The sequence below is a fragment of the Adiantum capillus-veneris genome, chromosome 22 (genome assembly GCF_014529385.1).
Source record: "Adiantum capillus-veneris isolate H3 chromosome 22, ASM1452938v2, whole genome shotgun sequence".
NCBI classification, from domain to species: Eukaryota; Viridiplantae; Streptophyta; class Polypodiopsida; order Polypodiales; family Pteridaceae; genus Adiantum; species Adiantum capillus-veneris.
This window is the reverse complement of record NC_140952.1, coordinates 68,659,569-68,672,233: the sequence shown is the minus strand read 5'-3', so window position 1 is coordinate 68,672,233 and position 12,665 is coordinate 68,659,569.

The window sequence follows — 12,665 nt, the reverse complement described above, 5'->3', positions numbered from 1 at the left end:
TTATGAAACAAGTTGCACATTGAATTACAAAATAAAGAGCTTGTCTATGCCAGTAATTACAAATGAAAGATAAAAACAGGAAGGGGTTCTCTGGCCTTGCAATCCATCATCACATCTTGCTTGGGAGGCATCCGTCCTTTTGTCACTCTTCTGCCAATGATGTTGTCACCTTTGTCATGTTTTGTAAAAGCTTCTTTTAAAAGGATTGCGTCTTTTTTCCAATGGTATTATGTAAGCATATGTTTTTTGTGTGGTTGTGTGTCCATAATATCATGGAATGTTGTCAGCATGCATCTTGTGTTCCATCATTATTGTGTGTGTGTGTGTGTGTGTGTGTGTGTGTGTGTGTGTGTGCGCGCGCGCGCGTGCGGATGCGCGCATGTACATGTGTGTGTAATAAGAGAGAGAAAGAGAGTGAGATTATCAAGGGAAGAGGAAGAGAGAGAGAGAGAGAGAGAGAGAGAGAGAGAGAGATCTTAGCAAAATGTGGAAGAGAGATTTTCTTAATGATTGTTAATGGGTGGACATATGATGCCTATTACATTTCAATACTATACGCTGCTCAAAGGTGTATCTTATTTTATTTAAGTCCTTGTCAAATTAGGGTTTTCTAAATCTTCTCAGTACTATAGTTTATATGAATTGTGTTTTGTGCGTCCTTTATATCCATGTGTGATGATTCCCACAAAATCATTTTGGTCAATTCTTTGCATGAAGGAATTAATCGTTACATAATTTTGTAAAGATTGGCAAGTTGACTTGAGCTTTTTTGGATTTACACATTTATGCTAATCATGAAAATTCAAATTTGAGCTCTTCTAACATTGTTTTTGGCCAAGTAGAAGCAATTTTTCATTCTTATAGCAACATAAAAGGATCACATGGCTTTCACCACAATGAAATTTTTAATTTGGAAAATGTTCTATAATCAATCTTGGATTATTTGATTTATAGTGGGTGGCAAGACTCCAATTGATAAAGCAAAACCTGATCTTGTTAAAAGACTCGAAGAAGAGCGCAATTTGGACACAAAGATGCTTGTCCTTAAGTATGTAAAGTTGTGCATCAAAAGAAAGGTATGCTTATTCAAATTTGAGGTCCTTAGACATTGTAAAGTAGTGATACTTTTTTGTAAGCAATGAAGTGTTCAATTGTAGGTTACCTATGAGCTTTTTTATGTGAAGAATGATTCTATTGAAGGAGAGATTGTGGATCAAATATCAAAATTGGGTATCACAAAGCTCATCCTGGAAACGGCGTCACAAAACGCTATTACAAAGTATGCTTTCAAGTTCCCCGTGCATGGAATAGACCTAGATTTTGGAATTACTTGGTTACCTATGATTAAAACCTAATAGGGTGAAGGGATTAACAAAAAACACAGAGATCCAATATAGAGACACCTAAGAAAAAACGCCACTTTGGGCAAGATTTTGCAAACCGTGTTGAATGTGAAATGTGATGATTGCATCAGGTTCCTCATGAAAATATGAATTAGATAATATCAAGGTCTATATTTTTTTCATTTTTCTTAACTCTCAGTTTGTGGAAATTCAAATTTTAAAGTTTTTCAGAAATTAGAGACACTAAAGCCTCGAGTAATAGTGCATTTTTTAGAAAATTGCAAGAGGACGCATAAGCAAGATTCCAAGCATATTACAAAAATTTGTCTCTAAATTGGGGGTGGGTCCATTTTCATTTTTGGAGACCATCTACTTATTATCCCCTTTACCCTACTTGGATATTTTAAAGCTCCATTACAAAATATCACTAGGCCACATTTTTTATCAACACCTAGTTTCCCTTTTTCTCTCCCCTCTCGTACCCTTTGTCTCTCTTCTCTTTGAAAGTGGCTTGCAAGTTAGCTAAGCATGAGCACCCCTTCAAAGGCTTCTCGTACATCTACCTAGTTCTTCTCGCCACCTAGCATGTTTGTCCTTGGATGTAAGAAAAACTTTCCAACAAGTGCAAAGGCCACTCTTCCTTCTAGTAATCTATCTCCTTTCCAAGAAGGGGCATAATTGTGTGAAGTCCTAGAGAGCTGGTAGCATGTTCACTATAAAAACTCAAGAGGTCATGATATGTAGGCCCCCATATCAAGAGGAGGTAATCATAAAACTACCTTTTGTGAATCAAACACAAGCTTTGCTTATTTAGTTTGTGTAAGGTGCCTTTGGGGTTTGTCTATTGTGAAGCCAAGTGAAGCTATGGTTGTGTAAATTTAGATCAAATGATTTGGTTGATTTGGATGTTTCTACCACCATCATCTTCACTTCTCATGAGAGCACATTGGTAGATTCAAGTATACAAGCGTTCCATGCTCACAACAGCAGTTATATTAAGGAGAGACTCTCTTCACGAGATACTACTCTAGCTCACAACTTGAGAAGTAACAAAGAGTTTGAGATCATTAAATCTCGAAAAAGGATATTCTTAAAGTGTATAGGAAACTTGCAACTTAGGGACTTGCAATATAGGGTTTTGTAGTGTTGACACTTACAACATAGCAATATGTAGTAGCGTATTTGCCATCTCGGGGGTTTCACCTCTTAGACATGTAAGTTACTACGTGAGTTCAAATGATTGAGTTTTTTAATTGCCAAAAGTTTAAAATGCTAACAAAATTATATTAATGGAAGGGGTCTTTTAATTGATTTTAGAGAAAAACCAGTAAGTTTCTGAAGAAAAAGGGGTCATTTTATTACCTTAAGCATGTAAGTAAAGGGGTTTTTTTTATACCCTTTGAACACACATTTTATGAATAGTTTCTTAAAAAGGTGCACCCCCAAGTTTGCAATATAGGAATTTGTAGTTCAGAGACTTGCAATGTAACACATTGCAATCTGGAGAACTATAATACAAGTTCCTCATCAAAATCATGACCTAAATACAATGAATGTACTCTTGCACATTAATTTCCAGCCTTTAAGTCTCCAAATTCTTCATCACAAACATCTTCTTTGATGTCCTGGTTGGATAATCATCATCATGATACATTAAAATTTATCGACAACATCTTTTTTCTCAACACATGTTATGTCCCTCATCCTCCCCCACAGAAGACTTCTTGATCAAGTACATAGGAAATTAATTAGTACAAAAAATGTTATATTCCCTGCAAATTAGAGAACACCTATTTCCATCAAATTTGTGGGTCTCCTTTGTGTGAGATTGGAGGATGATACAAAATCTCCTTGGCTCCTTTCACTCTTAAGCTAGAATTTCTCATTCTTACACTGTCAGAGTAATGGACACCTTCTGGCATGCTTTGAACAACTTGATGTTGTAAAAACGTATTTTCATTATGAATGTGAGTGTTTAGATATTGTTCTCCACATCGAGAACATCAAAATTAGAGTTTTGAGTTTCAAGTGTCTACAAATTGGAAGGCAGTTGGAATTTGAATTCTTATCATTGCTTCATTTTGGAAACATTAATCGATTGCTAAAAACACTATATTTAGCATCACCACTTGTTTCATCCTCAAAATATAATCTTCATACTACCTTTCGTTGAGCATACATACTCATCATGCCTTTGAGAATGACTCACTTATCTTGCCCACATGACCTTTATGCCATTTGTGTGCCTCATTAGGAAAGTAAAAAGCTAAACAAAATCTCCTTTGCTATACAAATTTCATCTACCATAATGCACTTTGAAATATTTAACAATCCAACTTAGTTTTTGAGCATAACTTTGTATGCAATACTTGACGCATACATCTTCCTTCTTAGAAGGCTTGCACATGTAATGGGACTCCTTTATGTGATGGCCATTCTTTCCACAAATACACATTTTGTTTTCTTCTTCCTTGCCATTTTTTTCCCTACTTTATGTGAAGGCCATTCTTTCCACAAATAGCACGTTTCTTTTTCTTCTTCCTTGTCAGTGTATCTTATGTCTTGAATCCTCCTCCAAGTATGCCAATGTGTTTTCACATAGAGAGGTAATTCATGTTTGTTTTTTCACTGCCTCTATGTGGAATCTGACCTTTTGACCACATGTTTCACATGTTGAAAGTAGACAATTCTCTACTAAGTTTTTCCAATAGTTGGAAGAAGATTTACGCTTGCACAAAGTGTGTATCCGAGTGGATTAGTTGTCCAACCTTGAGTTTGAAACTTAAGAAGTTCTCTGTGTGGATCAGTTTATGAGGATCCTCTCACTCATGTTGCAAAGTGTATATGTGTCATAAAATATAATATCTAACTTTCAAATGATTTTCTCATATTAAACTGATCATTTAATATAGAAAGATAAAAGGGAAACAAGAGTTAGGATATAAATATGTGCTTCTAGACCTATCTCAACAGGGGACCAAAAGGAGAAATGGTTGCATCTCAATAGGGGTCCAAAAGGAGATGGTCTACCAAAGAGCAATGTGCAATAAGTGCTTCTAGATTTACCTCAGCAAGGGATCAAGAGGAAACATGGTTACATTTCAATAGGGGTCCAAAAGGAGATAGTCTATCAAAGAGAAATGTGCATCTAATGGAACTTAAATAGACCTTAGGGTTAGCTTCATTAAAGACCTCCAAAAGTTAGTGTTAAAAAATTCTTTGACCTTAGACAAGCTAAGGCTGACATTGAGGTGGTGTAAGGACATGGGTCCTACGGGCAAGGCCACTAGAACGATCGGACAGTGTGTACGCTAGGGGGAGGCTATAAGATAGCACGGTTGGGTGGAGACTAGCACACACATTACCACCGCCCTTTCACTGGTATTCGAGCTATTTTTGGAGAAGGGGAAAAGCGGGTTGAATGTGCATGTGACGCGCTGCTTCTCTCCCACGTTCTGCAGACAGGGTGTCTCCATTGTGCAGCAAAAAGAAGACAGGCATAGTTTCCTATGCACGCCCTGAAGACAGACAGCAAAAGCTGACTACGGTCGCCCCATCTACGCCCTCCACAACGGGCGAGGAAGGCAGACGACCAAGGCAAACTCGAGCGGCAACTCTACGGCACTGAGGCTTCCAAGGCTTCCATTGACATCGTTGGCTGCGCGCTTAGGAAGGCCCGCTTAACTCTTGCATGAAGGAGGGTTGAACCCACTCCATGAGGGTAAGAGGCCAACACTTTATCATCAAGCTATTGACCCTTGTTGTGTATAACAAGGAAAGATAACATACTTGTGTTGAAAGGAAAACTAGAAGGAAAGAGAAAGATTCAAACTTCAAGGAAGTAGTTTCACCCTTCCTTTTCACTTCTTGGAGGAAGGCAGCCTCCAAAATTATTTTTTCCTCAAGGAGGTAGCTTCAAAGTGAACAAAATCATTCACAAAAACGACGAGTTTTTGTGTCACCCTTCCTTTTCACTTCTTGGAAGAAGGCAACCTCCAAAAATTCTTTTTTTCTCGAGAAGGTAGCTTCAAAGTGAACAAAAGCCTTCCAAAAAATGATACGTTTTTGTAAAGAATCAACAAAGGTGTTCTTACGACAAACGACACGTGAAGCGCTACAATTCCCACAAGACGAGGTTCGCATGCAACGCAAATCGCGGAGCATACAAAACACAAAGACTTCAATTTCACAATGTACAAGTTGACGTTTTTTTTTCTCTCTTTACATTAGTGTGTGTTTAACATGGCTAGTGAGGATATCCTACCTACACACACTTTTGATTTTGAGCACGTAGATCAAAATCAGGGCACCACGGGTGCTTTTGACACTAATATGCATGACGACGATGATCTAGGAGATCATGGCCTTGTAGATATGGCTGCTTTCAAGAATTTGGAAAATCGCAAAAGCGTACTTGAACACAACCTCTCTGCACTCCATGCAAATGTTACCAATCTTACGGAATTACTTGTGAAATTTATGAATTCACAGACGGCTCAAGGAGCCACAAGTGGCAAGGTTCAAGGGAACCAAGCTTGCACGACTCAAGGAGTCCAAGAGACAAGTGCTTCAGAAGATGCAGAAGGTAGCAATGCATTACTTAAGAATATCACCATTCTTGAGTTTCACGGGGAAGAGCGTAATCGCAACAAGGATGCGGTCAATACGTTCTTACACAAATGGAGTGATATTCATAGATTGAGACACACCCTGGATATAAAGACGGATGTAAAAATAAGTATATCTCTTAAAGGCAAGGCCTATAAGTGGTGGATGACATTTCCAATAGATGCTCATCCTCCGTCTTGGGCTGCGTTTCAAGCTTCTTCCTCCAAAGTGTTTTTGGACTCCAATGAAGAAGGTAAGAATTGGTTAGCATGGGATGCATGCCGCATGTCTAGCCTCTCTCTCACACAGTACCTTTCAAAGGATCGGAAAATCATATTAAAACTAGAAGGTCTAGATAAATTCCAAAAGATACGAGGTTTTAATAGGGGTCTTGACAAAGACTATCGTCTTCATGTTAAGACCCAACATCCAAAAACTTTGGAAGAAGCCATCAGTCATGCCCAAAGATTTGATGACGACTAAGAGAGGAAAGAAAAGGTTCCCTACTCTAAGAATAATTTTGCTAAGAGCAATGTGGATAATATCCAATGGGGAGGTAGATCTCCCACACATTCCAAGAGGAATAAGAGACAATCTACCTCTCCCTACCCACAAGAGGCTCAGAAGCCTAAGCAATCATGAGATACTCCACGTGGGTCTCTCTGCACTGCTAATTTTGAGCGTGCGAAGAAACACAATTTGTGTTTTAAATGTCTTTCGGACCAACATAACAAGAAAGATTGTCCTCTTTTGCAAGGAAAATAAAAGGCCATGCACGTGATGCAACACCTCACATTAGATTCATTTCCTAAATATTGTGTTGTAGAGGTTCTTCATATGGAAGAAAAGCACAAGTGTTGTGTGCCTGCTTCAATGTGGCAGCCCATCTTTGGCCCCCATGATTTGATTCACATGCATGACACTATTAACGGATAACGTGTTCGTATTTTAGTGGATGATGGTACAACTCGTAACTTCTTGAACTATAAGCTAGTTAAGAAATTGAAGCTTACACAAACTCCCTACTCTCACAAGTATGTGGTGGAGCAGATGTCTATGAATGATAAAGAAGTATGGGACACAATAGTTCAAGGGGCTGAGCTTATTGTTCAAGATCATACGATGACCCTTGACTTCCAAGTTATGAACATGGACCGTGCTGATGTAGTTTTAGGACGGTGCATGGTTTAGGAAACACATTGCACACTAGTTATGAACACAACTCCTTATCCTTTATAGCCAATGGTAAACATGTGCTTTTGCTTGGTGAGAAAAATATACCATCTGCACCTCTTATATGTACAGCCGAGCTTTCTATTTTACAGAAAGCAAATTTAATAGATGAAGTTTTTTTGTGTTACTGCTTGTCTCCAAGTCTTGTGAATTCTCGAGAGAAAAGTGCAGTGGATTCTAGTAATGGTATGGAAAGTTCAATGAATTCTAATGATAAACAAAGTGTTAACAAATCTAACGAGCAAAGTGATCTCAATTTTAATTCTATAGAGTAACGTGCAACTATTGTAAAATAAACATTACAGGAATTACAAGCTTCTCCATCCCAGCATAACTCTAGTTTACTCTCTCCTTTTGCACAGCAAAATCTGACTCACTTACTCACGGAGTATCATGATGTATTCTCAAATGATTTACCGCCGGGTTTACCCCCTACACGTGATGTGCAACATATCTCCAAAATTGCCTTTAGAACACGGTTTGGGCATTTTGAATTTTTGGTTATGCCTTCTGTTCTAACCAATGCTTAGCTATATTTATGACACTCGTGGATAGTGTGTTACGTCCCTATCTTGCAAAATTTGTTGTGGTTTTCCTTGTTGACATTCTCATCTACAGTAAGATTGAAGATGAACACAGAACACTTACGATTAGTGCTTGAACAGCTACGAGCTCACACGCTGTATGCTAAGCAAAGCAAGTGCGATTTCTTTTAAACAGAGATACATTACCTTGGTCATGTGATCTCTTATTCTGGCATCAAGATGGACATTGACAAGGTCACTGCCATTCTTCGATGGCCACATCCCAACACGGTTGAGGAGCTTCAAATATTTTTAGGCATGGCTGGATTTTATCAATAGTATATCGGTGATTATGCCAAAATTGTTGTTCCTATGATGGATCAGCTTAAAGCAAAAAGTAATACCTTTTCTTGGGAAGAAGCCCAAAAATGTAGTTTCGAACAGCTCAAGGTAGCTATAGCCACTGCTCCCATCCTCGCAATCGTTGACCCACTTAAGCCGTTTTTGGTAGAGACTGATGCTAGTGATAAAGCAATTGGTGCGGTACTTCTCTAGGAGGGAAGACCTATAGCCTTTGAAAGTAAAAAGTTAGATAGAGCTAAACAGAATTATTATGTCTATGAGAGAGAGCTCTATGCCATAGTTCACGCTTTACGAAAGTGGCGACACTATTTATATGGTGCCGAGTTTGAAGTAGTTTTTGACCAGGAGAGCATCAAATGGTTTACTACTCAATCAGACTTGAAGGGCCGTAAAGCTAGATTGACAGAAAATCCTTCAAGATTATGATTGTAAGCTATGATATCGCAAGGGGCGATATAATGTAGTAGCGAATGCACTAAGTCGGATGCCTCAGGTTAATTAACTTGCTTTCACGAAAATAAAGAGTGGACTTTTGGAGTCATTACGTGGCAAGTGTGCACAAGATCAATCATATGCTAAAGTGTGGAGTGCAGTTTTAAAAAGGGATCCCTCACACTCACATGTCTCTGCACGCGCAGATAAAAACTCCAACACACAGATCTCCACCCCTACTCAAGAAGAGCTTAAGCGATGGAAGAATTTTTCCATTGATCATGGTTACTTACTCCACAAGGGTACAATATGCGTGCCAAAGGACTCAGGCACCAAATATTATTTGAGTGTCACGATAGATTACGTGCTGGTCATCTAGGTATTCGTAAGACGTATGCCTTAGTTCGACGGAAATTTTATTGGCCGGGCTTACATCATGGTGTTCAAGAGTACGTACTAAACTACCAACAGTGCCAAGTTAATAAGGCAAAGTGCCTCAAGGTAGATGGCCTTTTACATCCTTTAGAGATTCCACAAGGTAAGTGGGAGAGTATCTCTATGGATTTTGGAGTAGGACTACCTACTACAATCGTGGCCATGATGCCATATGGGTAATTGTAGACCGTCTCACAAAGATGGGTTGATTCATTCTCGCTAAGACTACGGTTAAGACACCGGAATAAGCACGGCTATTTGTAGAGCTTATATATAAACTCTACGGTCTTCCAGCTAGTATCATTAGTGACAGAGATCGAAAGTTCGATAATCACTTTTGGAGAGCTGTGTTTCAAAAGTTGGAAACTAATCTTAATCTAAGTACGGCTGATCATCCAGAAACGGATGGTCAAACCAAAAGAGTTAATCAAGTGCTAGAGGATATGCTACAAGCGTACGTCAGCAAGAAGCAAACCAATTAGGAAGACTACTTACCTATATGGGAATTTTCTTATAATAGTTCAAAGCATGTGACTACAGGGTTTAGTCCATTTATGCTTTTATATGGATTTCAACCTAGATCACCCGTTCTAGTGGGGTTGGCTAAGGAGAAGATACAACAAGCGAAGGATTTTCTCCAAGACCATTATAAATGTTTCGAGTTGCTCAACAGAATGTTAATCAAGCTCAAGATCGATGTAAGAAGTACGCAGATGAGCATCGTTGTCTTGCTACTTTTGAAGAAGGAGACAAGGTTTGCCTCAGAGTTTTGGAGCATTCAAAAAGTCTGAAGACGGGAAAAGTTGCTAAACTTTCACCACGCTATTGTGGACCATTTACCATTCTCAAACGTATAGGTCAAGTGGCCTAGAAGTTAGCTCTTCTAGAGCACTCAGGAGTTCATCCTGTTTTTCATGTTAGCCGTTTACGAAAACAGCTAGGACAGAATGATACTAGCATCGACACAGTTGTGTTAGTTGACCTTATCGAACTTCCAAGCATCCCTCATGAGCCCGAAAATATTTTGGATTCTTATGAACTTCGCACCAGACATCATGTCAGATGACAGGTGTTGGTAGAATGGCTAGATAAACCTGAAGAAGGTTCTACATGGGAGAATGTCTCCGCACTTAAGAAACGTTTTCCTACGTTCATTTTCGAGGAGGAAAATGATTCTCCAAGGGGGGGTAATGTAAGGACATGGGTCCTACGAGACAGGCCACCGGCACGGCCGGACAATGTGCACGCTAGGGGGAGGCTATAAGATAGCACGATTGGGTGGAGACTAGCACACGCATTACCCCGCCCTTTTAGGTGGGAATCCTACCCAAGCATGAGGTGCTTGTCGGCTTGCTAATTAATGTTTAAAGTGTTTGTGGGAACTGTGCCCAAGCTTGAGGTGATTCTCATGCTTAAATGACTAAGGTTCTTGAAGTGTTCAATTCAAATCAAATGACTTAAGAAGCATAAAAGACATGTCAAAATCCTCCCCATGTGGCTCTCATGATGTGCTTGAATCCTATTGGATAGGCTTTAAAGGGGTCCAATGATAATTTAGATGCATAAAAATAAATAATTAAGTTCTTTCTCTCAAAGAGGAAAAAGAGGACACATGTCCAAATGATATAATTAAATAATACGAGAGAGAGAGAGAGAGAGAGAGAGAGAATCCTCCACATGTGGCCCTCATGATGTGCTTGAATCCTATTGGATAGGCTTTAAAGAGGTCCAATGAGAATTTAGATGCATAAAAATAAATAATGAACTTCTTTCTCTCAAAGACGAAAAAGAAGACACATGTCCAAATGATATAATTAAATAATACAAGAGAGAGAGAGAGAGAGAGAGAGAGGGGGGGGGGGGGGGGGGGGTGGACCAAGCTTGAGAGGGGGGGTTTACTCTCCCACACACACACACACACACATACACACTCTCACATTATGTGAAGTGCAAAGTGCAAGAGCTCCTTCTCCTTCTCCAAGCTTGTTGAGAAGTGGAGAGCCTACACCAACACTCTTGGCTATGGAATGCAAATCCAACCAAGAGCCATGCTTCAATGCTTAATTTTTCCATCTTCTTCATCTTCATTACTATGCTATTATGCTATGCTAAGCAAGTAGAGTGATGATAAGTGAGGAACTATTTCTTTCTCCTATGAATGATTCTTCTTCCTCTTCCCTACCCTTATTCTCCGCTAGCTCTCTCCACCTTCGAATGTGTTTGAGGCCTTGGGATTGAGCTTGGGATAGTTAATGCTTTTTGCAAAGTTTATGTTATGCTCGTGATGCATAAAGCTTTCCATCTTCATAGCATCACCAAGGTCACAAGGAACACAAAGATTGTATTGTACCAAGTCTCTCTTGATGGGAGAATCTATAATACAAACGTCTTTTGGAGGGGGGACCGGCTCCAAGTAAATCCGGTCCTCAACTATTGTCCAGTTCTCTAATACTCTCTCTCTTGCAAAAGTATTGTTCATGAAAAGTTAATTTAGTACTATGTTTATGTTGCTACCATCATTAATCAAGTTCACCCTCTATGTTCTCAAAGTGATCTCAAAAAAATGCTCACTCTAATTCTCTTAATACGGCTATTCTCAAAGTTCATAGGCCATTTCCATTACATTATGCTTTCTCCACACACAACTACTTCATTGTACTTGACGGATGTCATATGTTTTGGCATCACTTTGAGAGGCATATTACAAGGTGAATACGTAGCTCTTTGAGGCTAACATTGGCACCCTTTATTAATGATGTGTTGCTACAAAGTCTCAAGGTTTTGGTTCATCCGTTCTTGGACCCTTATGGCCCAAGGTATCCGGAGCGATTTCAGTGGCCAGAAATTGTTCGATACGTAGACTTGTTAATGTAACAAGTATTTGCAATTTAACAGATGGTTTCTTCTATGTTATGGTTCTACCTTGATTCACACTATTGATTCATGCACTTTATTATCCTATAGGCTAGGATAAAGGTTTGTTATTGCATGCACATTAGATGTTATTGGACCTAGTGTTTAATTTATTCGATGCAGCATGAGAATACTTTTTTGGTTGTTTCAAGGATGAAACCTCTCTCTAGGATGGGGGAGTCATCACTACAACAACTTAATCATTTCTACACACCCAATTATGAACAAGAGTTTGACATAACATGGTTTATGTTGCAATTTAAGTTATGAACATGGTTCAATCTAAACAAGGAAAATAGACATGCTAAGAACATATCCTTGCTATGAGCATAGCTATGCTAAGAGTAAAGCCTAATATGTATGAGCAGTAATATGCGTACACCCCTAGGCGTTATGTTGAGAGCATATATGATAAGAGCATACACCACTTCTAAATGATGCTAGGACAATCCATCCTGTGATATGCTAAGAGCATACACTCCAGGATATGCAACCAACATACAACCAAAAATACTCTGGATACGGCCAACATGTTTATTCATAGTAAGATCTTATGATAGTTTGACATGGTTGCTAGTATACAGTCACGTCCACATTGTTCTACATCTCTTTGTGAGGACTCCATCTTCTCACTCTAGTTTTCGAGGACAAACAACTCTTTCCCTTAAGAGGGGAGTAATGTCGAGACAAGGGTCTTATCGGCTAAGAGCTAGGAGCTAAGGGCTCAATCCTCTAGGGCTAAGAGCTAGAGGCTTATGGATAAGGTCAATGCTAAGAATGGGGGTTCCTATTTATAGAGTCCTAGGGCAAGGCT